Below are 13638 nucleotides of genomic sequence, written 5' to 3'. Positions count from 1 at the left end.
CTGAGGTAAACATTTTCGTTTGAGCTCGTAGTCATCCTTTGCTGCCTTCTTCACCTGAGTGACGCGCACAAGTTTTTAAATGTTCTATTGAAAACCAATATCGGACAGCCGTGTGTCTCATCACTGCTCAACACATGACTGGCCAACAACAAGCAAAGAGCTGCAAGGTAGTTATTTGTGCATGTGCCAGTTCACGGAACAACTGGAGGATGTCAAGTTCATTTTTGAGATCGGGACAGTGACTTGGTAGTTTTTGACTTTTTACCGGATGCTTGGGCCATCGTTGTTTTCAAGCCCTGGCTCTGAAAAGCAAGCACGATTCCTAAAGAGTATTTAACTTACAAAAATGTACAGTATGTCCATTATGAGATTATTAAAACTAAGGTAAAATACAGTCTGGGACATCCACTCGTGGTCAAGGCCCTAAGTCCAACTGTGTCTTGGAATCGTCTTACATTCCAGGACAGCATTAAACAATGATGGTAAGGAAATCAATAAAACTCAGTATACCTGAATGAAAACGCAGTAAAATCTAAGAGAAAAAGCTAATCAAATAAAATGCTTCCCGGTCTGAGTGCTTGTATGTCTTTCTATTCATCTCGCCAGTCGGACTGAGGTTGAAAAAAGGACGGGGAGCGAATAAGTGTCAATGTTATTAAAGCAGGCCATCATGAAGCTGAAACATCATAATTTAAAATAATCTGAGACAAAGCTTCTACATGTGTCAAATCAAATGTTTGATACATTGTTATGAAGCAAGTACACACGAGTGAGCTTAGCAATAGCAAACAACCTGGTTTATCACAGAAGACCACTTAAGGGGAGGATCCAAGTATACTTTCAATTGTGAATAAAAAGCCTTTTTCATTTGTCAAGCATATTAAGATCATTCTGGGATGTGGGCATAGATGTGTCAAGGAGTAACTTGTAGAGAATACTACATTTACTTAATCTCCAACGTTTTACCACAAGATGCAAACCACTGGTAAGAACCGAACAGATAGGAAGTGCTTTATAAACCTGGACAGATGAGACAAAGATGAACCTCTTCCAGATGGAAAGAGAAAAATCTGGAGAAAGAAAACAACTGCTCATAATCCAAAGCATTCCACCTTATCTGTTAAACATGGTGGAGGCAGTGTTATGGCTTAGGCATGTATGACTGACACTGGAGCTGGCTTACTTGTCTTTATTGATGATGTGACTACTGACGGCAGCAGTGTACAGAAACATCTGCTCCGATGCAACCAAATGCCTCAAAACTCATTACATAGCATTTCACCTTGCAGTAGTACAAACATACTGATAAAGCAACCAAGGACTTTTTCAGGATCTTAATTGGCCAAGTTAATCACTGGATCTAAATTCAATTGAGCATGATTTTGACTTGCTCAAGACAGGTTTGAAGGCAAAATGCCCCAAAACAAATAAGAACTGAAGATGGCTGCAGTACAGGACTGGCAGAGCATCACCAGGGAAGATACTTAGTGTCTGGTGATTTCTAAGGGTCACAGGAATCACAGATCTGGTGATTTCTGGTGCTCTGGTGATTTCATCACAGGATTTGCAACCAAGTACAAAATATAACAAAATTATTTAAGGTCATGTTCATTTGTCCAGTTACTTTTGGTCCACTAAAATGTGTGGACTATGTATAACATGTCAGTAATCCCTACAGAATTCTAGGTTTATAGATATGATTAAAAATAAATACCCTCAAATTAAAGCTGGCAATCTGCCCTTTAAGTTCTTAGTCATTGTTTCATTTCAAATCCATCCTGTGTGGTTGACTGGCTTGTTCCCAAGAAGATAAAACAAAGTAAAACATGAATCCTTAGAAATAAAGACATGATGATGACATACATGCAGTGTAATTATCATCATGGATATATTAAACTACAACTGTCCGTCAGGACCAACAGAGAATTATGTGAATGATAAGCTACAGTAGTTACCGTTCTGTTTTCATCATTAAACCGGAACCTGATTTTAAAGCTGTGTAGAAAGTAAAATATGCTTACTAGGTTCCACAGCTACTAAGTCAAAACTGGCTATAGCATGCATATTGAAAACATAATAAACACAGGTGAAATCAGCATTAAGGTAGGCTTTAAACTGATAGTTTCCTTTGCAAGGCAGGAAACTTGGCTATCTTTCATTGGACAAAAGTAATCATTGCTGTTAATGGCATTACCCTACAGAAGTAAAGCAGGATATCACAAACTTTTGCGATATCATTTTACTTACTGTGTAAATGAGATTAGCATAAACTAATAGAGAGATAATCATGCAACTGCAAATGAGAGGGTGGGGCTTACATTCACCTCTTGGAACACAATAGCACAACCAGCCAATAAAGAGAGGCAAGGTCTTAGCCTTAGTCTTTTTAATCCTTTGCTATTGAATATTATATTCCTACACGAAACCCATTTTGACATTAACTCCCATATTAGCTTTATATCTAGATGCGTGGGCCAAGTATTTCACTTCTTTTTCTCTTAGTGAGAGGTGTGGTTGTCATACATGGAGATAAAAATGAACTGCTCCAGACCCAAAGCAGTGTTATGGCTTGGGCATGTACTAATCCCAGCTTCTTTTGTAAAAGTCCTGGTACCAGATATCTCGCCTTTGATCTGGTCATTGAAAGAGATCTGCACTGTGTAAGAAATCTCCAAATTCATATTGTAATGGATTGACCCATACAAAGAGTCTTTGCCTTATTTTACAATATTCAACCGTTATTGGCTGCAAAAGCTAAACTGAACACAATATATGGCATTTAACATACAAATCTAGCATCACGCAGGAAGGATTGTATTTATGACGAGATGAACATCACTAAATATTGTTTGTATACATCAATCGCACGGGGAGAGCCAGGGGAACACGCTGGTTATCGTCATTTTCCGTTCAGACACAGTCAGACACAGTCACAGTTCACAGTCAGACACAGTTCAGACACAGTCGCAATGACAGTTGTCATGACCAGATGGCTGGAGCTACAAAATCACAAGTAACTCAGTTTGAATAAGGAACGCCTCTGGAACACATGAATGTGTATGTTTCTGTTGTAAGACACCCACAAGCCAAGCTTAGGAGTACGTGGAAAATCACCCTCATCATGTGAACTTCCAAATAAATATCTATATTCAGTAGAGTCCCTGGAACAAGAAGGTGGTTTTGGTTTTGCTCCACAGGCCTGGTCCTGACACAGCAGTCAGATCCAACACTCTCATTTGGAGCACAGACACCTGTTTCTTGTTGTTATTGCCCTCACCTGTGTTCCTGATCACTGTCCCTATTTAAGTTCCTTCTTTCCTCATGTGTCTTTTATTAAAACCCTCCATTGTCCCTGTACCTGTGTCCCGCCTCTATTTGCAACTTTACAGGTCCTTTGAAATCTGTGATCTCTGGTGGGATAAAATGGCACAATTCTCATAATTAGCATTTCTGCAATACTTGTAAACAGATTTGACACTCACAGAGGAATTTGATTTGCAAAGAAATGTATCCCATTCAATCCATCATGTCAAATATTGTTTCTCAAGCAGGTTTTGAGATCTTCAAGATCATGCATGAATTTATGAAGATTGCAGAATAATCACTGCAATACACAGTTTTAGCATGAAAATAATATCGCAATAAAATGTGTTATGACTAAAAGGATCTAAATATACAAGGAGAAGAGGTCAAGCCAGATCTCTTCCCAAATAGCGTGTTAAGGATTCCTTAAATGACCCTATTTGCTCCTGCTTGTCAGAGTGGAGTACAGTAAGTGGAGGCCACCATGAGGAACAATAAGGAGAGTACCTAAATATTTGGTTCATCTCTGTGCTCTGCTGAGTCTAGCTGTCACAGCAGATGGATGAAGAGACAAGGGAGATTGCATGGCTTGATGTGTGACTCCAGCAGTATCCAGCATAAACAACTTGTGTGTGTGAAATGAAATATGGTTATAATTGCCGGTATAATTGTTTACAGCACAGTCTGCATCAAAGCCTCCGTTGAACCTCTCTGTGTACATTAATGTGGATGTTATTAGAAATAAGGACAGAGACGTTTACACTGAAATTTTGATGCTTCAATAATTCATCGTTATATTTCACATGCAAACAAACACATCTCTTTGACCTTGCCGTCTGTCAGCCGTGTTCAGAGGTTCAACATCCTGTTTTCAGTGAAGGAAATGATACAGCTACCCCAGAATGGTGTGTCAGCGTCCATTTTACACAGAAGCCCAGTGCTTTACAGTAGAGGAACTGACCGGTGGGTGGAAACAGAACCTTGTCAGTGTTCTCTCTACCACCACCCAGGGAGAGGACCCAGAGTTAGAGCAGTAAGCTTCATATACCCCTACGATTATGGGCTTTCTGCTTCCCAAGCTGAGTATGACACATTGAAAGGGACTGTGTCGCTAAATGCCAATTGAAAGCAACTGACAAATTTTGAATTTTTCTAAAACTCCCTAAATCATTTGAATGCATTTTGCTGACTATACACCACGGGCCCACAGGCCGTTGTTCGGATGATTTTAATTGGGTTGGCCTGATTTTACATGTGGAATGTTATTCGAGAGTATTTAGTCAGATAAGGCCAGATGCAAAGTTTCCAATACCCTCAATACATGATTGTTTTCCAATACCCTCAATGAGCCCCCCAAAAAAGAATGTAATTGATTATGATCATGTTATTATGACTCTCAGGGGAAAAGGTATAATGTGGTATGATACTAAAAATATTATTTGAAATGTTGATTCACACTTTTAATAAAACAAGTAATAATTTTTTTAAGCCAGGGGTTCTCAGAGAAAGAGTGTTATACTTTGCCGGTCCTTGGCACAAACAAATGCTTAGGAAAGGCTGGGTTATTAGAGGATGAGGAGATAGAGGCCGGGTTTCAGAAGATGAGGAGATAGAGGGCTGGGGTTCAGAGGATGAGGAGATAGAGGGCTGGGGTTCAGCAGATGAGGAGATAGAGGGCTGGGGTTCAGAGGATGAGGAGATAAAGGGCTGGGGTTCAGAGGATGAGGAGATAGAGGGCTGGGGTTCAGAGGATGAGGAGATAGAGGGCTGGGGTTCAGAGGATGAGGAGATAGAGGGCTGGGGTTCAGAGGATGAGGAGATAGAGGGCTGGGGTTCAGAGGATGAGGAGATAGAGAGAGGTTGTTCAGGCACCCTGGAGTCTATCTCTAAGCTCTGTTCTGCATTAGGGTGGTAGTAAATCAGGCACTGTACCACACCCGGCTTCCCTGGGAAAACGCTATCTTCCTGAGAGAGAGCCACTCTGGCTTTAACATATCAATATAGATTAGCCAATTGAGTTCATGAGTCTATCAGACCTCTTTCTATTGGGTTGTATTGTTTGTAAATAATTGTTATCTGTGTATCAAATCACTCTGGTTTAAAAAGGGAGTTATCTCTCTTCAGCATTGCAGTCTCGTGAGACCATATATTACTGTGCTTTGGGGTTAGGTCTTGTTCCAGTGTCTGGGTTATATAGTTTGTCTAGTTAAGTGTTTGTGTATGGGGTGTTGTACGGTCTGCGATAGAGGAGTTACATATCTCTGGGAATAAGTAATGTCTTGCTCGTCTAAATTTGGAAGGATTCCATGTTATTTAGCAGGTCTATCCACAAACCAGAGTCACATCCTAATAGGTACTTTTGTCCTGCTCTCCTAGTTTTGCGGGGGCAGAGAATGATGCCTGGGCAGGGTGTTGTGCAGTGGTGATTTGTAGCAGGAGAGCGATGTAGATACCTGGCATGGGGAGTTAGTGTTTTGGACGGGTTATGAAGCCAGGGGGATTAGCGTCGCTGTCAGACAGAGAAAGGGCAGAGGGGTCCACAGGAAATGATGTATGTACATAAAGGCAGGAGGCAGAGCAGCAGGGCATAGCTGCACTCCCAACCCACAACTGGTGGAGAAAGGAAAGTGCACAGTCAGTAGAGTATTAGAGGTAGAGCACACAGGAATGAGAGAGAACAAGATAGCAGAGGCCATCACATGGGAAGGAAAGGAAATAACTGTTGCATGTGGGAAAACAAAATAAACAACAATCTTTAAAAAGGAAAGAACAAGAAAGAGATGGATGTCATATCTCTCTTCAGCATCGCAGTCTCGTGGGACCAGATATTACTGTGCCTTGGGGTTAGGTCTTGTTCCAGTGTCTGGGTTAGATAGTTTGTGAAGTTAAGTGTTTGTGTATGGGGTGTTGTTCAGGTTTTGCAAGAGTGGAGCTACATATCTCTGCGAGAAGTCATCTTGCTCGCCTACTAAACTTGGAAGGATTGCATGTTATTTAGCAGGTCTATCCACTTATTTCAGTCGAACCAAAGGGATTTCATGACTGAACATACAAATCAGCGTAGCTCATCCTAATAGGCACATTTGTCTTGCTCTCCTAGTGTTGAGTGGACAGAATGAAAACAACCGTCTTTCAGGAGGTAGGTAGACACAAGAAGGACATGGTTAATTTTCCTACAGTACCTTTTGAATGATCTGGCTAGGTTTTCTTCCCTGCGGAGTGTTTTCATTTGAAGACAGCCGGTGGATTTGGTTGGACTTATCCTCTGTGTTTGCCCGGTGGGGGTGGGGGCTGTAGGGGAGGTCTAGGGTGCAGGGGAGCTGCAGCATGGATGCTCATTAGCCATATGTGCCTTTCAAGGAAAGACATTGCTCAGGCATATGTTGGAGGAAGCGCAGAAGTTGAGTTATGAGGCCCATCCTGTCTTCTGAAGTCCTGATTTTAAAAGGGTGTTTTTCTGAGTCATTTCTCTTTTGTTATTAATAAGAAATAATTAAGGCAAATGACTTTGATACGCATACACACTGGCCATCCCTGTCCTTGGCCACCTGGTTGTGTAGCTGATCTGGATTCTATCTAAAGAATCTGGACACACTCCAACTCTATTTATTTACATGCTGGTCATCTGAAGAATATTGATGCAGCCTGAATAGACATGTACTTTCATAATCTTCAGCCGGCACAGCCAGAAGTAGCCTGGCCACTTCTCAAAGTAAGAATGCACTTCAGATATTCAAGAGCCCTGTGAGAAGGTCCATGACCCAAGCAGTAACGCCGTCCCCCTCACACACAAACACACCGGAATTTTGTTAAAATACTTGAAACAAATTACACTCAGCGACTGAATGGCCAATCTGCACAAAACTTTAATTAACATAACTTCTCAACATTGCTTGCCTTAAATGCTGATGCTATTGCTGTTAGGGGCAGGCAACACTGATGCAACACTGATGTAACACTGATGCAACACTGATGCAACACTGATGCAACACTGATGTAACACTGATGCAACACTGATGTAACACTGATGCAACACTGATGTAACACTGATGTAAAAAAATTCATTCGTAACAGAGGTACATTTTAAATAGTAAGTTATCGATTTAAACTTTTGTACTTCACAGTACGCTGAAGCTTAACACTGGTTGGTCACAAAAAGTAAAGTGACATTGGTAGTAACACTTCCCTTTTTTACAAGAAAACATCTTGTCAATCTGATCTCTCTTTGCTCATAACAAATATGCAATTTTTTTTGTAATTACAGTTATACAGTAATACAGTTATACAGTAATACAGTTTTAATACAGTTATACAGTAATTACAACCCATTTTCCAATAATGTTGAGACACTACTTAAAGTGCATATAAAAACTGAATGCAATGATGTGCAAATTATTTAATCCCTATATTTAATTGAAGACAAAATATATGTCAACATATTAAATGTTATTGTTTTTGGAACTGAACATACTAAACAATATACAGTTCCGTAAAAAAAGTTGAAAAGGAAAGTTTTGAGTGAGGAACAGAAGCGTTCAATTTGCATTGGTCTCTTAATTTTAACCCTTCTATTCCTCACTCAAAACCTTCTTTTTTGACATTTTGGGAAAGGAAAGAAAAAGGTGCAGAGGTCTCTTAATTTTTTAAGGAGCAGTATATAGTTCAGTATTTATGGTGCTTTCACAGATGTGCAATTCATCCATGCCATGTGCACTAATGCACCCCCATACCATCACAGATGTTGGCTTTTGAACTTTGTGCTGATAAGTCGCTCTCCTCTTTAGTCCAGAGGATGCGGTTTCCCACTTTGCCTTGGTCCATCTTAAATGAGCTTGAGCCCAGAGAAGGCAGCAGCGTGTCTAGATCTTGTTTATATCTGGTTTCTTCATTGCATGGTAGAGTTTTAACTTGCATTTGTAGAAACAGCAACGTACTGTGTTCACAGACAATGGACAACAGAAGTGTTCCTGAGCCCAATGATTTCCACTACAGAATCGTGTCTGTTTTTAATGCAGTGCCTCCTGAAGGCCTGAAGATCACAAACATCCAATATTGGTTTTCGTCCTTGTCCTTTGTGTACAGTGATTTCTCTCGATTCTCTGAATCTTTTAATGATTTTATGTTCTGTAGATGATGAGATCCCCAAACTCTTTGCAATTTTACATTGAGAAATGTTATTCTTAAATTGTTGCACTATTTGACTGCAAAGTCTTTCACAGAGTGGTGAACTCCTCCCCATCTTCACTTCTGACAGACTCATCCTCTCTGGAATGATATTTTTATACCCAATCATGTTAATGACATGTTGCCAATTAACCTAATTAGTTGAGATATTCCACCAGATTCTTTTTTTGTATTACACAATTTTTCCAGTTTTTTTATGCATCAAATTTAAAGTGGGCATATATGTTTCAAGGAACAGTAAAGAAATTCAGTTTAAACATCTTTGTAATATTTTCTATTGAATATAGGGTTTAAACGATTTGCACATCATTGCATTTTGTTTTTATTTCCATTTTACACAGCGTCACACGTTATTTTGGAAATGGGGTTGTAGTTCTAGACCAAGTTTAACCCACCAATGCCTACTTACCATCAGTAATGCATATGTATCTGGTGTGGGTTAAGAAAAAGATCAGTGCCACTCCAAGAGTAGAGAATATAAGAAACTTACACCAGATATATTCATGTTTCTTCTTCTTCATACATTCCTATCCAAACACTCCATTCAAAACCATCATGCATGTCAATAGAGAGAGACACATAATAAAAACAGCCACAAGCAAACCCAGCTATCAGCATCAAAACATGAGCCAAGAAACAAACAGATAAACAAGGCATTTTAGAAGGGGCATTGCGAGAGAGCTGATGACGATGATAGGACAACCAGACCCTTTCATGTAGGGCTCTCCTTTCACTCTCTCTCACACTTTGATGGCAGAGGATTAGATCCCAATATTTTCCACACACCCATCAATATCCTGTCTCAAAGGAGTCTATTTGTAGAAATCTGCCCTGTGCTCTGAGAATCATTACAGGAAATGTCTCCCTCCTTAGTGCAGGAGGCAAATATCAGCTCTGTAGTCCTGTCCCTAGCCGTGTGTCAGTCTTTATTTACCTCCAGGTCAGTTTTGGATTTTTCCGGCATTGCTAAACAAAATGAACAGTAGTCAGTCATACATTCCCCTAATCCTTAGACAGACTGATTCTTTAAATGTAGAACTAAATGCACACTGACACGAGACCAGCTGAGAGGTGAGTGTGGATGTGTTCCTAGAACAACAGAGCATTAGTTATTCCATATGGAAAACGGTACCATTTAAAATAGATCTTTGTGGGCCATAGTGAACTGAATGTGAAGGCTTGGAAACGTATGCATGAATGCAGCCCAGGATTTCTCCTCGTTTTATCAACAGGGTCCAAATGTTCTCTAGCCCCCTTTTTTTGTCCACTGCTAATCAGGCTTTCTTAAGGCCATTTAAATGGCATCTGTGCTCTGACCCCAACCCAATGCAAACCAGGTGACAGAATAGAGAAAGGGAGAGAAAAGATGGGACACAGCGTATTGTATACGTGCATGCGTGTGTGCCTGGGTGTGTGAAAGCGAGAGACATGCAAGTGGAGCAAGAGTAAAAGGAACTGTTGGTGTCCCTACTATCTGTGCCCAATCAGCATACGCCACCAAGCGAAGCACATTCCATTCTGTGCTACACCCTCCAACACCCACCGCCTCCAAAATGCCATAGAGGTCAATAATACAAACAAACCATTACAAATGTCTGGCAGTGAGCTGTAATCTTTGTATGGTGAAACATATTTGTCATCTAATTTTTTTTAAAGAATATAGGAAATAGACATTGTTCTTAGGGACATGTCCTCATGCAATATTTTACATCACCCCAGAGTCCTTTACACTGCCTCAAATAGATTCCTACCCTTCAAATACTCTAAATTAGTCCTCGCTCTAAGGTTTAATACCTTCATTCAAGATTTATGGTGAAACAAATTAAAAAAGAGAAATTAATGTTAATGTAAGTGTAATGTTTTGTTTGAGATCTACTTATAATCCTAATTTGTCCTCCACATCAGCACCTTTCTCCATTGTTACAGCAATGGTTTTTAGCATATCATAAAATATACTTTAATTCATCATTGTGAAAAATCAATGACAGTTGAGTGTTCCTGAAAGTCTCCAGTTTAAACCCGTGTTGAGATAAAAAAAAAAAAGTATAATATGTTAAATACCCAGTACCAACCAAACCTTTGGACACCTACACGTTCACTGGAATGGGTAACTGTGTCCGAAAATTGGACTGATACTGTGCAAAATTCAAACTAAAGCCATTTATTTGGGTAGTTAGTGTTTCTTTGTCAAACTGTATTGTGTCTCAGAGAATGTGTGTGACATCATCACGTTCAACATCGGTGTGCCACTTTTGCATAGTTCTGTGTAAATACAGAACGTGATGACGTGACACACTCCCTCTGTGGCAAAGCATTTGACTCGAGGGGGTTTGCCAAGGTCCCTGCAGCAAATCTCACTCTAAACTCAGCCTGACCTGAGTAGCAGCCAGCCGTTTAAAGAGCGGTCTTCCTGTCCTCTTGGATAGATTCTAACCATGTCTCATTCCCAGCCAAGATGAAGGCCGGACACATGGCTGCACTGCATTGCGGAGTTGATGTAGACTGTTTTAAACATGATCTAATTTCCTAATGAGGCCCTTGTGTGGTCAACGACGCAGAGCTTAACTAAAAACCATCACACTTATCTCAAAGCCCCTATGTCCTGGGTTGAGAATGACATCTACAAGTGTTGCTTAATGTAGTTGCTTGATAGCTTGATAGCTGAACTTGTTATCCAGACTGGGGTATATTGACTGTGGAGCCAGGTCCAAAAGGAGTCCTGATCCTCAGCATTCTACAGCCTTGTAAATGAAGTCTTCTACTTCATATTCTTCTCTTGCCACTCAGAATGTTCCATTACATTTAAGATAAATCACCCGAGATGCTATCCCTCACACCTTAATAGGGCAGAAATGTGGCCATCAGACGTTTTATAACAAGGAATTTGCCAAGAATGCATCCAATACTAGTTTCAGAATCAGATGCTATCGCTCATTTACTGGCTGTTGATGGTATGAATAATGTGGAGGGGTATTGGAAGACTAGGGTCTGGTTTTACAAATGCAATGTAATTGAAGTATTACAATGATCCTACCAGCTGCATCTTTATTCATGAGCCTTTTAAGACTCTCACAAACAAGCTTGTCAAGGGAACTTGGAAGAGCAGCAGCTAAGAGGTTTGTTTTGGGACATGTTAGACAAGCATTTTTGTCATGCAATTTTCATTCATTAAAATATTGAACCCTGTTATCTTCTTTTCACCAAAGGGCATTAGCACACTGCACCACAATATGCATATCTTTCTCCTTTCAGCCCACAAATACAGTGCCTTCAGAAAGTTTTAAGACCCCTTCACTTTCTCCACATTTTGTTGTGTTATTGTATTCATTTATAATTTATTAAATATATATGTATATATTGTTATCAATCTGAACAAAATACCCATGACGACAAATGCAAAAATCGTTTTTCTAAATTTAACAATAAAATATATCATATACGTAAGTATTCAGACCCTTTCTCATGATTCCCTTTGTCCTTCCCACTGGTCACTGGTAGTGACTGCAGTGGCCAAGCAGCAGTAATATTGGATCACATGTTCCGTACTGGCATGAAAGGCTTTAGGAAATCCCCCCGACAAAACACCCGCCTGCCTGGAATGTTGGCATCAGTCACCAGGCAGCCGAACGCCTATGCCCAGGGCAGCACCATCAGAAGAGCCAGAAGGCAAGGGGGACAGCGCCGTGCGAGGGAGTCTAACGCATCGCTTTCCATTCGGAGGAGGATGGGGAAAGGAGGGTTTGGCTGGTGAGTCAGTGGCTCAGAGATGTTAAAGAATAATTTGTGGGCATTGGGGATATTGAGAGCAGGATTTGAGGCTGTAGTAATAGTCCCCAGTTGATTGCCTAGGTGCTGAGGCCGTCCATTATTGCCTGAAGTGGTCTAGGCCTACTCTATAAAATGATCTTTACAAAAGCTTCGTGGTGGAGCTAGTTTAATATTTCTCACACTTTTCATGTTTCTGACCGGTTCCTTGGATACAGTACCTGTCATCAGTTTGTGTTTTCAGAATTTTTATTGTGCCCCTCTTTTTTCCAATTTCTTGTGATCTAATTAGTAGTTGCCATCTTGTCTCATCACCCAATGGCTTCTAGAGTGTCGAAGACTGGGACATGTCCTGTAAGACATAACCCTTCAAGTCATTCTGCTTCTTTCCCCAGTCCGTGTTCAACAAAGTTGAGCTGGGAGAACACTCCAGGTAATGACCACGATTTGCCTGCAGGTGCCCCACCTATGTGATGAGCTAGTCCCCATGTCCAGTATTCCAGGGCGATCTGAGGCCAATATGAACTGCCCATTGGAGCCTTCAGGTCACCGCTGGCTGTGACACCATGTCGACACTATGAATAGTGCTTTAGATTACTGCACAACTCGAAAGGTTAATTTATGTATTGTTTGTTTTAGGAGAAGCTGTCCTCCAGAGAGGAGAATCAAATTGCTACTTGTCAGTGATACAAAAGAAATACTCTAAATACTTTAACATCCTTATGGAGGTTGACTGTAGTGAAGTGAAAAACTCTGAAACACAGTTCTTTTTTCAATGTCAAATAATATTCTAGTAGTAAGTCTCAATTATGTTGTAAAACTGTCATTTCAGATATTTGTACACAAGTCAAGACGCTTTTCTGACCTGCTGAGAATGCAGATCATCTCTTGTATCTCTCAGCATGCAGCAAAGCCATGAATCTTATGGTTAACATGACACTAATGTTTTTGTGAGTATCGAAGTAAATTCCAAAGGGGAGAGCTGTTCGTGTTGGAATGTGTTGTGGGCTGGGATCAAAACTCCCTGGCTGATCGAAGACAACAGCTCGCAAATGTCTGGTTCCACAATAACAGAGATGAGCATAATGTACTTAGTTACTCTGGGTTGAGTGGTTGTCCCACCTACAGTAGCTGTCTTAAAATGAGTGCCCTAATGATAAAACTCTCTGGATTAGCATGTATGCTAAGTGACCGAAACTTCAAACACAAATTTGGAAAGAAAAGAGTGGGAGATAATAGATGATGGGATGCGAAGAAGAATATAGGGAAGGAACAGACTTTCCTGGTGATTTGTCTAAATCTTCATTTGTCTAATTTTACTGTGAAAGGGGAAAGAGCAGCATCTCAGCTCATGATAAAACACACAAATCTTCCTCAGTCACCCTG

The 13638-nt window shown here is 40.5% G+C and overlaps 1 long non-coding RNA gene across 1 annotated transcript; it reads left to right on the top strand.

Moving 5' to 3' along the window:
- The first annotated feature begins 12159 nt into the window (after positions 1-12159).
- On the top strand, positions 12160-13180 carry LOC117594701. Its single transcript, XR_004575915.1, has 3 exons — positions 12160-12234; positions 12545-12685; positions 13085-13180. It is a non-coding gene; the product is annotated as an uncharacterized LOC117594701 (long non-coding RNA).
- Positions 13181-13638: the final 458 nt, after the last annotated feature.

The sequence above is a fragment of the Esox lucius genome, chromosome 7, assembly GCF_011004845.1.
Source record: "Esox lucius isolate fEsoLuc1 chromosome 7, fEsoLuc1.pri, whole genome shotgun sequence".
Classification (NCBI taxonomy): domain Eukaryota; kingdom Metazoa; phylum Chordata; class Actinopteri; order Esociformes; family Esocidae; genus Esox; species Esox lucius.
The sequence above is the reverse complement of the archived record's forward strand: the minus strand, read 5'-3'. Positions and strand labels throughout refer to the sequence as shown.